We start from the raw sequence: 17,500 nt of genomic DNA, 5'->3' as shown, positions 1-17,500 counted from the left end.
TAGAATTTCAGCTTGTTATTCCCTGGTATTTATATGTAGACGTGTTAAACGACATGCAACATAACACATTTTGTATCAGACCCCCCCAATTTGTAGGCGAGCAAAAATATTGGAACACACGACTGACAGGTGTTTTTTGTGACCCAGGTGTGTCCTGTTAGACTGAAAGTTTCACCTGTGAAGACTGCATTTGTCGTTAAAGGATAAGACAACGTGAAGATCAGAGAGCTGTCTAGGGGAGAAAAGCAAGCCATTTTCAAGCTGAGAAAAGAGGGAAAATCAGTCAGAGGCACTGCACAAACATCGGGCGCAGCCAATACAACAGTTTGGAGTGTCCTGAAAAAGAAAGAAACCACTGGTGTACCCATACTTGCAGTTATTACAAGCAAGGGACATGCAACTGAATATTAAGTCTTATTTACTTTAGTTTACTTCAAGACTTATCTGTTCCTATACTTTTGCTCACCTAAAAATTGGGTGGTCTCATACAAAAGGTTTTATGTTTTATGTTGTTTATCACGTCTAGTGAACACATCTATGTAGACACCTGGAAATAAAAGCTGAAATCCTAAACTTTCGTATCCATCTTTTGATCTCTAACCCAAATGTGTATAGCACAAACTAATGAATTGGCCTCGCCGTTCCAATAGTTTCCAATATTTCACCATAATAATGATAATGAGTCTTTATTGGTCACATATACATTACAGCACAGTGAAATTCTTTTTTTTTTCACATATCCCCGGGGTCAGAGTGCAGGGTCAGCCATGATACAGCGCCCCCTGGAGCAGAGAGGGTTAAGGGCCTTGCTCAAGGGCCCAACAGTGGCAGCTTGGCAGTGCTGGGGCTTGAACCCCCGACCTTCCGATCAATAACCCAGAGCCTGGTTGTGCTGGGGCTTGAACCCCCGACCTTCCAGCATGTTAGGAAGCTGGGTCAGAGTGCAGGGTCGGTCATGATACAGCGCCCCCTGGAGCAGAGAGGGTTAAGGGCCTTGCTCAGGGGCCCAACAGTGGCAGCTTGGCAGTGCTGGGGCTTGAACCCCTGATCTTCCGATCAGTAACCCAGAGCCTAAACCATCAAACCACCATGTCTCTTTTGCTATGAAGAGTGCTGTGTTTCTCACCATAATGTAATTTATATCTCTAAAATATGTGATATGTGATATATGTGATACAAGCAGTCGTCTATTTGCACGTACAGAATGACAAATAATTAACTGCAATTAAAGCGTTCATAAAAAAAAATTAAATAAAAACACCCAAAACTGTATACGGTATCATAACGAAGACGAACTGTATGTTGATGCGAGAAATTCTGGAGGGACGTCGGACGGCGTGGCGCGGTGACGTAATGACGCGGGCTGTTAATCTAATTATGTTCTATAATGTAAAACGAGTACATGAAAGGAGTATTCTAAAAGCGACTCATGTAAACACCTTAATCACATTATTATCTTACTAGAGTAAGGTCAATAATCAGATTACTGCTGTCCATGTAAACATAGTCAGTGAGTGTGTCGAAACATCAGGGACCTTCCCCAGAAGCTCAGACTTATTTAAATTCAGATGAGAGTGAATTAGTAGTGACAGAGACAAACTCTATAGGCAAATGAGAAAGATTTTGCATGCTGCTTTGCATAACACCAACGGTAGAGCAGCTACCAATAACAACAGCTGCTGTTTTAATGGCTGTAAGTACATCCTCATTGTTGCGTGACAAAAAAAACTCAACAGACCTGATTTAAAAAGGGAACGAGTAGATCTCAACATCAATAACATGAACATCAACACGGATGCCTTCACCTACCAAGTCTAGTCCTTCTTGATACTGATTTTTATGCCTAAAATACTCTTAAGATATATACTATACGGTCAAAAGTATGTGTACACCTGACCGTCACACCCATATGAGGTTCTTCCCCAATCTGTTGCGCACAAACGTGTAGAATTTCCCTTCACTGGAACGAAGAGGCTCAAACCCTGTTCCAGCATGACGATGCTCCTGTGCACAAAGCGAGCTCCATGAAGACATGGTGTGTTACGGTTGGAGTAGAAGAACTCGAGTGTCCTGCACAGAACCCTGACCTCAACCTTACTGAACACCTTTGGGGATGAACACCAACTGCACCCCAGGCCTCCTCTCCAACATCAGTGCCTGATCTCACAAACGCTCGTGTGCCTGAATGATCACAAATTCTCACAGCCATGCCCCAAAAAAATCTAGTGGAAAGCCTTCCTGGAAGAGTGGAGCTTATTATAACAGCAAAGTGGGAACTGAATCTCATATGGGATGTCCACAAACTTTCATCCATATTGTGTACCTTGACCATGTTTGGATCAACTCCAGAATGAAACCAATTCATCTGGTAGTAGCAAGGACAAGTCCTTACAAATCCAACATTTAACCACTTGTTTGTGAGACACTGCACTAGCAAGAATTTCCTACCGATCGACTGAAGAACAGACTGACGGAAGGATGGAGGGAAAAATCATGTATATATATATATATATATATATAGCCAGAAAATCGGTCTTGGGTTCCTGAACATGAACGTATAAGTACTATCAAGCTACTGAAGAAAAACCATTTCAGACATTTGCCCTTGCTGTGCCCTTGACCCTGCTTGGATCAATTCCATATAAACCCTACAAACATTCTTTGTACCACTCTTGAACGTTCTTGAGACATCACGCTGACGAGGATCTCGGACGGATGCGAAGGCAACCCGAAAATACAACAATGCCTCCGACACCTAGTGGCCGAGACGTAACAAATTAAACAACTTCTATAGAGTTTATAATTACACGTCCAATCGGAGGCTTGCTACTCTTGAGTTAACAACGAACCCTCTTACTTAATCAATACTCGGTCGAGTGCAGAAGTTTGCACACCCTTAGTACAAAACCAAGGCGCTAAATTTCATTTCAAGTAAGACGTTATGCGTGTTTAGATATAAATAGTACCAAAAAAAAAGCAAAATGAAGTCGAGTCTAGTTTGTAGTTGGTATCTAACTTTCAGAATGTGATCTCTTTAACGTGACGTCACTATTAGAGATCTTTTACTTCCATTCATATACATGTGTATACACTTTATAGTGCACTACTTTCTGCCATATTGTTCAGCTCTCCAAAAACACAATCTGGCACGCTTAATTCCCAGAATGCAAAGGGATAAGTAGTGCACAAACGATGTACCCTAGATGCCACGAAATCTGCGTAATGTATCAGTGCTTCGTAGCAGTCAGAGGTAAAGCTAAGCTTTGTATTCTTGCTAAAATAAAAAGCTGCATTTTTTTTTTTTTTGTCTTCTTAACTTCAGGAGGAAGAAAAATAAAAGAGATTCTGGTGAGGAAATGGTTGTTTATAACTGCTAAGTGAAAACACGGAAACGATCTTGTTTTTGTAATAATAAATGTAACTATAAATGGATAAAATGTACCATGTGTAAATATAAAAAAAAATGTCATTGTTGGTAAAATTCTGTGGTATAAGATGAAGACTAAGCTTTGGGACATGCCGTTATTGGAAACTGATCAGCTCTGAGGTGGTAACTCTTCATGTCGGGCCGCACCACATCACATCACGTCCCGACGTCACTGATTATTTTCCTATAGTAGCACAACACGGAGCTATTACAGCCACATCTTAACCCAGAATGCTAATCTGTTTTGCTCTATATATAAAACTATCCACCCATCAATCCATCTTCTACCGCTTACTCCTTCTTCAGGGTCGCGGGGGAACCTGGAGCCAATCCCAGGGAACATCGGGCACAAGGCGGGGTACACCCTGGACAGGGTTATATATAAAACAATTTTTTTTAAATTTTTTTTTTTACATGCAGATTATTACCAAAACCAACGAATTTGCTTATTAAAGGTCAAAGTTCCTGCAAGTTCCCTAGACTGTAAGCCGTAACACAATGCGTCTGTGTGTTGACAGACGTGGTATCGGCGTTTTCTCAGATCTTATCTCTGCATTACAGAAATAACGTTTGGCTTTGGCATGCACCATTTAAACTGTCAAATGATATGAGAACACTGACGGGGAAAAGCAGGTCTGTGCAACATGTTCTGTACTTGTGACACCTCTCTCTCTCTCTCTCACACACACACACACACACACAGAGCAACACATCTCTGCTGTAAAACAACACAACACTTAACACTTCACTGAATATAAAGCTGAGAACAATACGAAGGAAATACGTTCAGCCGACTTTAAAATAGAGTCAGAACCAAATTTAGACGCGGACGTCGCGGATCCAATGCGAGCGTGTTCTGATAATGTATTATGACATTGCACATGAACACTGTCGTTATTGTGGACATGAAAATAAAGATGGGCTCCTATTTGGTAAAACAGCACCACCCTATAGGTTCTGAATGCAACATTTTCTCAATTCTATGCAAATCAGGTGCGACACGGTAAAACGGAATGATTCCTCGGGGCAGTACTACAGCATTGTGTGTGGCCAACGTTTCTTCACTTCCCTACTTTAACTTTAGTTCCTACCTTCGATGACTTCCCCTTTACTGTTTGGCACACAAATGAAATCAATACTAATAACAACGTTTTCGTTTTATTCTGTCGTACACAACCTCTCGGTAAATGTGTATAGAGACTGCTGGCTCAAATTTAGCCTATTACCCAAAAACATCTCACATCTATCTCCGAACCCAGTTGGAGATAGAAAAAAAGACACCAGCCGTGAATGAGGAGAAGCAAGGGTCCAGATTTATTGGTTCCGTTCCACCACACGAGATCCACACCGATGAGAATTCTCAGAAGTGATCTGACACCCGGAGCTCAAGCTCCAGTATTTGTACTGTATTTACACAGTAGGTAACCGATATATTTCAAAAAGACTATGATATCAATACCAATAGGGTTAAAAAAGAGCTCATCTACATTACCATTATGTTTTGGAAAAGGGCTTTCCAAGTTACCATTATGTTTTGGAAAAGGACTTTCCAGTTTACCATTATGTTTTGGAAAAGGGCTTTCCAAGTTACCATTAGATTCAAAAGTGGAGAGACAAAACAATTTAGAGTGACCTTCGTCTCACTATTATCTCGCGGGGGGGGGGGGGGGGGGCAGCTTGACTCAGCTACCCTTATAAATGGCTCCTCATGGTTTTCTCTTAAAATTAAGGCCTTCCTTGCGAGACAAGAATCTTCACCATCTGAATTACGAGTAAGTTACATTTTTCTGTATTTCTAGTTTATAATTTATTTTCATATTTGCTCTATATCTCTATTTTATATATAGTTATACTGCTTGCGAAATGGTTTACTGTACTTCCTACGTCATAATATCATTATATTACCCTTCTACTATCCGACATATCCTACTACTCTTTATTTTTATAAAGAGTATATATTTTATTATTATAAGATATTACCCATATAATATCTAAATACTCCTTTTTATTATTCTTATAAAGTTATAATATTATGTGTGTGAGAGAGAGAGAGACAGAGAGAGTGTGTGTGTGTGTGTGTGTGTTATGTCTACATGCCCGCCCTTGACTGTACGAGAGTGTGTGTGTGTGTTAGCACTCCTCGGCTCTTATACTTCTTTTTGACTTTTTGACTAATGAACCATAGTGTATTACTCTTAAAAGATCTGTAAAGTGTGAATCCAATTCGTCAATATCCGCCTAACGCCGCTTCTGTGTGTCTAGGTGCCCGTCGTCATTTTTCCTTCTCTCCTTTACTGGAGGGGCTGGATTTGAATCTGACCATTCTTCCCTCTTCTCACCTGTCAGTCCGCCCTACTCTCAGTGGTCTCCTTATTTCACCTTTGCTGACTATCCCATGTCCCCAGGACACACCCCATTTTCTTCCCCCTACCGCTCTCCTCAAGATTACGCACCCACCAGTCCTGTGAATTATCAATAAAATTACATATTACTCATACTAGGTCTCCCTCATGTTTATTTCATGTCATTTTTATCCACAACAAGACACAATGGGATGGAAATGGTGTTTTATTCGCAAATGTTTGATGCCATGTTCCAATTTTTCGCATTAAATTCGCAACTTGGATGGAAACATACAGTGCTGATCTCTTCTGTTTTTTTATGTAGATCTCGTACTGAATCGTTTCGGAAATGAAAACAAAATCGAAGATAAATCAAAGGCAACCCGAGTAAACACAAAATACTGATTTTAAACGATAATGTTATTTATTGAAGCTAAAAGATTCTCCAATGCCAACCAGGCCTGTGTGAAAATGTATTTGCCCCCGTAGTTACTAATTCCCCAAATCCATGAAGCTGCATTCGTACTGGGGTTCAGCTGGACTAGACACAACCAGGTCTGATTACTGCAAACCCTGTTCAGTCAAATCAACACTTATATAGAACTTTTCTACAGCATGAAGTTGGTTAAAAGGTCTTACCCAGTAACACACTAAGGTAAAGTTGAAAGAAATTCCAGAAATGATGAGGAAGAAAGTGACTGTAATACATCAGTCTGCGTAGATATACAAAGCTATTTCAAAGCCTCTGGGACTCCAAAGGACCACAGCGAGAGCCGTTATCTCCAAATGGAGAAACTCGGCACAGTACTGAACCTTCCCAGAAGTGGCCGACCTTCCAAAATTCCTCCAAGAGCACAGTAAATACTCATCCAGCAAGTCACAAAAGAGCCAAGGACAACATCAAAGGATCTACAGGCCTCTCTTGCATCAATAAAGGTCACTGTTCATGACTCCACTATCAGAAAGACACTGGGAGAAAATTGCATCTATGGAAGAGTGGTGAAGTGAAAACCCCTGCTAACCCAGAAGAACATTAAGGTGAAGACCACTGCTAACCCAGAAGAACTTTAAGGTGAAGACCACTGCTAACCCAGAAGAACATTAAGGTGAAGACCACTGCTAACCCAGAAGAACTTTAAGGTGAAAACCACTGCTAACCCAGAAGAACATTAAGGTGAAGACCACTGCTAACCCAGAAGAACTTTAAGGTGAAAACCACTGCTAACCCAGAAGAACATTAAGGCTCATCTGAATTGATGATCCTCAAACCTTTTGGGAGAATGTTCTGTGGACTGATGAGTCGAAAGTGGAACTGTTTGGAAGACAGGAGTCCCGTTACATCTGGCGTAAACCAAACACAGAATTCCACAAAAAAGAACATCATACCTACGATCAAGCATGGTGGTGGCAGTGTGATGGTGTGGGGATGCTCTGCTGCTTCAGGGTCTGGGCAACTTTCAATAATTGAGGGAAACATGAATTCTGCTCTCTACCAGAAAACCCGAAAGGAGAATGTCCGGTCTTTAGTCCGTAAGTTGAGACTCAAGCGTAACTGCATTATGCAGCAAGACAATGATCCAAACCATAAGAGTAAATCCTAGTCCTAGAAGTAAATGAAAGACTGATCTCAGATATCGGAACCGTTTGGTTGCAGTTATGGCTGCTAACGTTGGGTGGCTGTGTCTCAGGTGGTAGAGCGGGTTGTCCACTAATCGTAGGGTCGGCGGTTCGATTCCCAGCCCGCGTGACTCCACATGCCGAAGTGTCCTTGGGCAAGACGCTGAACCCCAAGTTGCTCCCGATGGCAAGTTAGCGCCTTGCGTGGCAGCTCTGCTCCCATTGGTGTGTGTGTGTGTATGGGTGAATGAGACACAATGTAAAGCGCTTTGGATAAAAGCGCTATATAAGTGCAGACCATTTACAACCAGCTTTAAAATTTAACCAGCCAAACTTCGGGTCCCTCCGTCGATTAATTTTCTAAACATCAAACAACGTCCTGATTTATTCCTTAAAAGTATTGAAGTTAATAAGGAGCGAGATTATGGACATTTTATATTTCAGAATCAGATACACACAGAAACATATAAACACACCGCACTTGTACACTGAGGTCTACTTATCGGCTGATTGACTCACATCCAGCTGTCTCGTGTCCATGCACACACACACACACACACACACACGCACAGACTGATAGAATCCAGCACCCTGTTTCATAATGGTGAGTCTGGTCTGATATGTCCTGTATGCACACACAGATACACACACAGATACACACACAGAGCAACAGGAAGAGAACGCTGCCGCACCATGACCTGAGGCGAATTTGAAAAACGAACGAATCGAGAACAGAACTGTCATTTGTTATTACGCTACGAGTTTTCTCACGCCGTTCCCGACATCCATGTCAGGTTCCAAACTGAAATGTCCCGCTGAAACTTCTGAGAGGAATGGCATCGTATACACTGGCCCCCTCGTGCGTCTGAGCGATGTTCGATTTCCACAACGCAAACGCACATCAAAGCGCCGCGAGACATACTTGGACAGGAAAGAGGCCGTGGTGCCGTGCGGCCGAACGGCTCGGCCGGATCAGGAGGTCCGAGGTGGAGAGGTGCTCCACAAACCTCTGGTAGAGGGGTCTCCAAACTTTTGGAGAAAACGACCTACGAGTCTATGGACGTTACTGTACGACCACCCTACATTTTATTTTAAATTCCAGATTTATAATATAGGAACACTAACGTTTTAATATTTTACTACATTATTAATATAAGTGACTAGAAAATAAAGGAATATTCCTTGCACGGGTTTACCAGTCTAGTGGGACGCCAAGCGGAGGAGCCTGGTTTATTCTTGACAGATGATTTTGCGTGTGTGTGTGTGTGTGTGTGTGTGTGTGTGTGTGTGGGTGTGCACAAGCAGCGGTAATGCGACCGGCATTGTTCACACACTCACTGCATAGCTTATGCACATTTAAAAGCAACATTTACTAAATGGCATGTCAGAGCCAAAGCGTCTCTGACCATCAGGTTTCCAAGACAAATAGTAAATCCTTTTTTTTCAGCATCAACAACAACAATAACATCAACAACCATTCCAACAAAACCAATAACATCAACAATTCCAACAACAACAATAACATCAACAACTATTCCAACAAAACCAATAACATCAACAATTCCAACAATAACATCAACAACAATTCCAACAACAAAAATAACAACAACAATTCCAACAACAATAATCTCAACAACAATTCCAACAACAACAATAACATCAACAACTATTCCAACAAAACCAATAACATCAACAATTCCAACAACAACAATAACATCAACAACAATTCCAACAACAAAAATAACAATTCCAACAACAATAATCTCAACAACAATTCCAACAACAACAATAACATCAACAACTATTCCAACAAAACCAATAACATCAACAATTCCAACAACAACAACAACTATTCCAACAAAACCAATAACATCAACAATTCCAACAACAATAACATCAACAACAATTCCAACAACAAAAATAACAATTCCAACAACAATAATCTCAACAACAATTCCAACAACAACAATAACAACAACAACAATTCCAACAACAAAAATAACAACAACAATTCCAACAACAATAATCTCAACAACAATTCCAACAACAATAACACAATTCCAACAACATCAACAAAAATATCAACAACAATTCCAACAAAACCAATAACATCAATAACAATTTTAACAACAATAACATCAACAATTCCAACAACAACAATAACAACAACAATAATCTCAACAATTCCAACAACAATAACAACAATTCCAACTACAATAACATCAACAATTCCAACAACAACAATAACAACAACAATAATCTCAACAACAATTCCAACAATAACAACAATTCCAACTACAATAACATCAACAATTCCAACAACAATAACAACAATAACATCAACAACAATTCCAACAACAACAATTCCAACAACAATAACATCAACAACAATTCCAACAACAACAATAATCTCAACAACAATTCCAACAACAATATCAACAACAATTCCAACAACAATATCAACAACAATTCCAACAACAATATCAACAACAATTCCAACAACAATATCAACAATTCCAACAAAACCAATAACATCAATAACAATTCTAACAATAACATCAACAACAAAAACATCAACAATTCCAACAACAACAATAACAACAACAATAATCTCAACAACAATTCCAACAACAATAATCTCAACAATTCCAACTACAATTCCAACTACAATAACATCAACAACAATTCCAACAACAACAATAACATCAACAACAATTCCAACAACAACAATAACAACAATTCCAACAACAATAACATCAACAACAATTCCAACAACAACAATAACATCAACAACAATTCCAACACCAATAACAACAATTGGGGTACCCAAGGGTCCTGGGAAGAAAACCCCCTGATATTTGTCCGTTTTTAAACACACTGACGAGCTCTGTGTTTCTTAAAACTTTCCGCCGTCATCGTGATTGTCGTGATGAACTGCGTCTCAAATCGAAAACCCTGATCTTATGCTGAAGAGTATTTACTAATCTAGAAGACGGGCACACGAAACAGACCTTTTGCAAGTATGAAGGCGGCGAGTTCTTAAAATTCAGTAAGTGTAACTGCAACAGGAAAACTAGTTAGTGCTTGTACTTTTAATCTTTTACTCAGGAGCACAACGGAGAACCTCTGAAGGTGGACAAAACTCATTTCATCCAATCACAGAGGGCCTTCAGCTCATTCCTCAGCTGAAAAAAAAGCACGCCCCAGCCAGTTCCCAGAACAGTATACGCGCAACATTATAGTGACACAAAAGTGAGTATGTTTTAAAAACGGAATTTTTAACTTGGTAAAAAAAAAAATAGAGAGAGAGAGAATACGTTCTGCTCATTTCCGTTCCTGTTAGCTTTATTACACTAGGAATTCGATACGGAAACTTTGAAGTTGTGTTCGACTCTAACGAAGTGTTCTGCGTTGACGTCTGTTCCGTAGAACTATCCTTCGTAACAGATCTCTGACTCGACGTGAACCCTACTTCACTACAGCCCGCAGCTGTGATCTATACACGTCAATCAACCACGTCGACATCTGGCTCCTGGCTGATTTGACACCCAAATCGCCACGGAGAGACAAGAGACGGACAGAGAAGACATTTAAGAGTCTCTTAAATTAAAATTTTTTTTTTTAAAAAACCCAGCAAAGATTACTACGACGTTTCAGACCAAGGAAAATACCACAGTAGAAGTGCTGCACGATTTCTACTTACAGGTTGAAGTTTTCGCGTCTGGCTCATGGTGGCATTTCTGTGAGGAGCGCTGGGAGACCAGAACGGGCTGATACAGCACAGCCTCACGCTGTCTCTCTCTCTCTCACACACACACACACACACACACACACACACACACACTCACACGTGCATCCACAACTCAAAGTGAAGAGGTCACAGAGAGCAAAAGAAGAAACCGTTTCTCCGCCCACTTTTACCATCAGCACGCTCGTACAAGGGAAGACGTGATGTAACACACACCTGCGCTTCTTAACGGAAACCCACAAATACACACACACACACACACACACACACACACACTACAGAATAACTCCGCAGTGCACTCATGCAGTCTGTTGTAGTTCTCATTTACAGCAGGGGGGAAATAAGTATCCAACGCATCAATGTTTTTTTTCAGTAAATATATTTCCAATGAGGATATTCACGTGAAATTTTCACCAGACGTCGGTATTAACTCAAGAAATCCGCAAACATAAAGAATTCACAACATTAAAGTCCGTAAATGAAGTTATTGTGTAATAAAGATGAATGACACGGGAAAAAAGTACTGAACACGCTAAGAAAAAGCAGTTCTCCAAGGCAAGGTAAGGCAAGGAAGCAGCTGAAATCCGTCAGTAATTACACCCCCTATCTGTGCAGATTAATATCAGCTGGGTCAGTAAATCGACGGTCTATAAAAAGGCTTTTCGTTACAAGAAACATCTCAGGATGGGTAAAAGCAAAGGAAAATCGTATTGTTTAAACGCGACTGGAACATATTTGGGGGAGGGGCTGTAAAATCATCAGCAAGCAACTCTGGTTTGAGACAATAAAGCACTTTAGAACGTGCTGTTACAGGAAATGAAACGACTCTGAAGTGGTAAGAGGAACTCATCACACCGTCCCGTCACTGATTATTTTCCTATAACAGCACACCCAAGTAGGGATGGGCGATATGACAAAAACGTCATGTCACGATTCTCAAAGGCACGTCTATAATCACATGACACGTATCACGACACATAGCAGTGTTTAATGTTCATTTTTATAGATAAAAAAAAACAAGATTTTTAAATGTATGTACATACATACATACACGATTACGTACAAAATCACATCTGCTGCTTTCAGTCAGTAATTAAAACTAATTTAAAAAGAAAACAGTTCAAAAAAAAGAATACATGATATCTCAGAAAAGTGTAATGTGATGTAATTTGTCACCATATCGATATTATATCAACACACCGTCCAGCCCTGCACCCCAACGTTTTATACCTTGCTTGCTTATTTATTTATTTATTTATTTATTTATTTGTTTGGGTCAGTGGTAGCTCGGTGGTTAAGACGTCGGAGTACTGATCGGAAGGTTGCGAGTTCAAATCCCAGCCCTTGAGCGAGGCCCTTAACCCTCAACTGCTCAGCTGTATAAATGAGATAAGACGCTCTGGATAAGGGCGTCTGCCAAATGCCATAAAATGTAAAACAAAAACAAAAAAAAAAGGTCAGTTTGTTTGTTTATTCAAATATATAAACAGCATTCTCACCCAGTATCTTCGTGTCAAAAACAACGAAGTGCAATGACTGCGTGACCTGCTTTCCGATCGGACTAAGCGTGCATTTACACCGCAGACAAGACACAAAAAACCTTTAATTGAGATTTGCTATAACAGGGGTTCCCAAACTTTTCCAGGGCAAGGCCCCTCAAACGGCATTAACATTTGACTGAGGCCGCCCTTTTGCAAGATGTCTTTAAAACACGTTCAAAATACAGACTTCTGAATATATCCCCCTTTTTTTTATTAATAATTACATCTTACATCTTTACATTACATTACATTAGGAATTGATTGTGTGTGTGTGTGTGTGTGTGTGTGGTTGTCTGAGAGTGAGAAAGAGAAAACATACTAGTGGGAGGGATGGGCTTGGTGGCTCCAACACAGTTTGTCAAGCCTGGCCAGATTGTTGAGGCCCCCCGGGCGCCCCCTGGTGGCCCCCAAGGGTTCCGCGGCCCCTAGTTTGAAAACCACCGTGCTATAACCTTGAAATATACATCACTAACCTGTGCTGAAAACCCAGTGCAGCAGGCATGGATAACCGAGCTACACGTAGACACACACACACACACACACACAATACAGACGGATCGATAGTAGCAGGGATCAATGTAGATTTTTTTCACACCATGCTGAATCGAAGTTCAATTATCAAACAAGGAGTTACACCCATCAGTGGGCATTACATCAGTGTATTTCTCTCTCTCTCTCTCTCACACACACACACACACACACTCCTCCTCTGTGCAATCTTGAAAACAAAGGAAACTACATCCAGTTCTATAGTAGGTAGGCTAAGATAAGATAAGATAAGATAAGATAAGATAAGAAGGTGTGATACGGCCCGAGGCTAAGCAGAGAAGCCTGGTTTATTCTTGATGCATGCTTTTGCGCAGACATGCAGAAGCAGAGGTAACGTGATTGGCAGTTCACACACTCACCTGCGTGTCTTATGTACATCCCGAAACTTTAAATACGACCTTCGAAAATCCAGAAGATTGGTACACAAAGCTGACTTTTCTATAGGTCTGAAGGTCAAATCTGTCCATTTTATTGCTTAACTGTGCGAGTGCCGCGTGTTAGGATAGTGAAAAGAAGTCAAATAACATGCACCCTGTTCGTTTAAATGTGGCTTGTCTGAACGGGACTCCCAGTAACAGTTCTTCGGTATTCCTAATATTCGTTTGTAACAATAAAGGAATGAAATGTAAGAGGGTTCTCTCACTACCCTGTCTTTCTTTTCTTACGCCGCACTATCACGCGTAACGACTCGTGCCTAATCCGTTTACGGCTCGTTACGTAGCCTCGCTGCAAACCGAAAGTGCGAAAAAAGGTGGCCCTGGTGCTCTGCATAATTTATATCCACAGATGAAATGAGGACAGTGAAGGGCGCGCGATCTATTTATAGCAGGAAGACCTTGGACAGAACTGACTGGATTCGTTTCTGGAATCGGAAATATATTCAGGCCGCCAGTATGAATTTTAAAACAGTTTTAGAAACCCACGTCTTGGATTTTTACGATTTTACATTCTGTTATCAGTGGTGGCTCATCCATAGGGGGCAGGTGGGGCAGAACCTAACCATTTATATCAAGACATGTTAATCTTTTATCACGCCATACATTTTAAATTCCATTGAAATACTAAATACCTCTTTTGAGGGGAGCTCTGAACGTCATGGGGCAGCATGCGTAGTGCCAAATTAGTTCTTATTATTATTAGTGCCGTAGAGTTATTATTGCGTCTAGTGGTTAAAAATGAGAACTACAGCAAGTGCTAACAGACTTGTTGTCCCACTGGGGCAGGTTGTACGCTGCCCCATGCTTGCTCTGTGAATGTATTGTTTATGAGTGGCAGAGGGATAGCAGACAGGACATTTAATGATATAACGTCTTGGTCTCACACACTGTGAAAATGGCGACACGTTGTATACCACATGCACACCGAGTTTAGACTTAAATACGCAGCACCGATTGAGCTGTAGTTTGCTGGATCGATCGATTTTTCCACTGGCAGGGTGACAAGCTGACTCCTGTGTGCCTTCAATTGAGAGAGTCACAAATACACCCTCTCTTTACATTCTCCCTGCTTCATTTTCTATGTTTCTCCATCATACTCTTTCAGCCATTACCCCAAGCAAGACAAAGCGTAATACAATAAACTAATATTGCAGCCTTGAAAGCACAGATATGTCACAGCGGCTTCGTTCCCCAACACCGTGACTGACCCGAGCAAATTTAATTTAGCGGCTATAAAATATTGACCTGTATATTCCTAAACCCGATATGCACAGATAGCTCTGGCAGGACTGGCAGGATCTGGGTCTGAGGTCATTATTGTGAACATAAACAAACACACACACTCACACACACACGTTCAATACTGACTGCATCTCTGTACAATGCTGTTTATAGGGCACTGGCTGCTTTTTAGTGATGACGTTTGAGGTTCTGGGGGATAATGCTGTTGTCGACCTTTCCATCACTCGTTTCCACAGAGGCCAAGCTTGCCACCATTTTGACCCCATTATTCATTCATACGCTCCACCAATTAGCATCTATTTACTCCGTCATCCATTCTGATCCACCAATTAGCAACCATTTAACCTTTCATCCATTCACAGAATCCATCTACCCGTCGTCCATTCACACAATCCACTAAGTACCTCGTCATTCTACCTGTTTCCCCATTATCAATTCACCACTCCACTAATTACCCATAATCTCTTCACCAAGCCGCCAGTTACTCCATTATCCATTTACACAACCCATCAATTACCCCATCATCCATTCACCAATCCACCAGTTACTCCATTCACACAACCCATCAATTACCCCATCATCCATTCACCAATCCAGCAATTACCCCATCATCCATTCACAAATTATACCAGTTACTCCATTTACACAACCCATCAATTACCCAATCATTCCTTCACCAATACATTAATTACCCCATCATCCATTCACCAATCCACCAGTTACTCCATTCACACAATCCATCGATTTTACCCCATCATCCATTCACCAATCCACCAGTTACTCCATTCACACAATCCATCGATTTTACCCCATCATCCATTCACCAATCCACCAGTTACTCCATTTACACAACCCATCAATTACCCCATCATCCATTCACCAATCCACCAGTTACTCCATTCACACAATCCATCGATTTTACCCCATCATCCATTCACCAATCCACCAGTTACTCCATTTACACAACCCATCGATTTTACCCCATCATCCATTCACCAATCCAGCAGTTACTCCATTTACACAACCCATCAATTACCCCATCATCCATTCACCAATCCACCAGTTACTCCATTCACACAATCCATCAATTACCCCATCATCCATTCACCAATCCACCAGTTACTCCATTCACACAATCCATCGATTTTACCCCACCATCCATTCACCAATCCACCAGTTACTCCATTCACACAATCCATCGATTTTACCCCATCGTCCATTCACCAATCCACCAGTTACTCCATTCACACAATCCATCGATTTTACCCCATCATCCATTCACCAATCCACCAGTTACTCCATTCACACAATCCATCGATTTTACCCCATCATCCATTCACCAATCCACCAGTTACTCCATTTACACAACCCATCAATTACCCCATCATCCATTCACCAATCCACCAGTTACTCCATTTACACAACCCATCAATTACCCCATCATCCATTCACCAATCCACCAGTTACTCCATTTACACAACCCATCAATTACCCCATCATCCATTCACCAATACATCAATTACCCTATCATCCCTTCACCAATATATCAATTACCCCATCATTCATTCACCAATCCACCAGTTACCCATCAACCATTCACCAATCAACCCATTATGCCATCATCCATTCAGTAATCCACCATTTACTCCATCATCCAGCATTTCAGCCCATCATCTATTCATAAAAACTCATTTATCAGCCATTCACCCACCACATCATCACATTTTAATTCACTCCATGACTCATTCAATCCCACATACATTTACCAAATCACTCCTTTACACGGACATCCTTGCAATAGGATTAAACATCTAAAACATCATATCACGATACTTCAATACATCCTTGCAGCTTCTGAGGTTGACTTTTTACCACCAAAAATAATCAGTGTTATAAATATGTGTAGAAGGTGGAGGTGTGGTTTACCGTGGGTCTGCATTGGGATGAAGGTGTTTGGGGGGTAGAGTAATGACTAAGGTGGCACACCTGAGCCCTGTTGTGCCATGTATATTTATGTACGCTCTCTCTCTCTCTACCTCTACCTCTAAAACAGAAGCCCAAGTCAAAGCCAAGCAGAATCAAGTGACGAGCGAATCACAGACTTGTCGCTGAAAATTGCATTATTCCAACATGTCCACTTAATATTGTTAGTAACAGTTATATCGCTATAGATTCACTTGTATATGTATATATATAACATAGAGCAAAATTATCATGGATATCTGACAACATCCACAATAATACTGTTAATATATTGCAATATTTGAGATCATTTCATCACCCCCCCCATTTTCTCACCAATTTGGTCTTCCCACCCACTAGCTAACACAACAACTACCAACCAGGGAGGGTGAAGTCTAACATGTGCTTCCTGGTTGGTAGTTGTTGTGTTAGCTAGTGGGTGGGACATACAACGCCAGCCAACCGTATCTTTTCGCTCATGCTGCATCACACTCAGAGCTCATAGACATCGTAGATGATTGGCTACTGTGATTGACAGGGCAGAGAGAGTACGCCATCCCTCCCGCCCAGAAATCACCCTGACTAACTTGCCTTCTGGCTACAGCTTGCTGTGGGAATCGAGGTGGCGATCTACC

General features: G+C 41.1%; 1 protein-coding gene across 5 annotated transcripts in view; it reads right to left on the bottom strand.

The window, feature by feature from the left end:
* kcnh6a (potassium voltage-gated channel, subfamily H (eag-related), member 6a) overlaps positions 1-17,500 on the bottom strand; it is a 57,686-nt gene that overhangs the window by 20,681 nt on the left and 19,505 nt on the right. The gene's annotated exons all lie outside the window — the stretch shown is intronic.

This window comes from Ictalurus furcatus, chromosome 2, assembly GCF_023375685.1.
Source record: "Ictalurus furcatus strain D&B chromosome 2, Billie_1.0, whole genome shotgun sequence".
NCBI classification, from domain to species: domain Eukaryota; kingdom Metazoa; phylum Chordata; class Actinopteri; order Siluriformes; family Ictaluridae; genus Ictalurus; species Ictalurus furcatus.
Note: the sequence above shows the minus strand (reverse complement) of the source record. Positions and strands in the feature narration are given on the sequence as shown.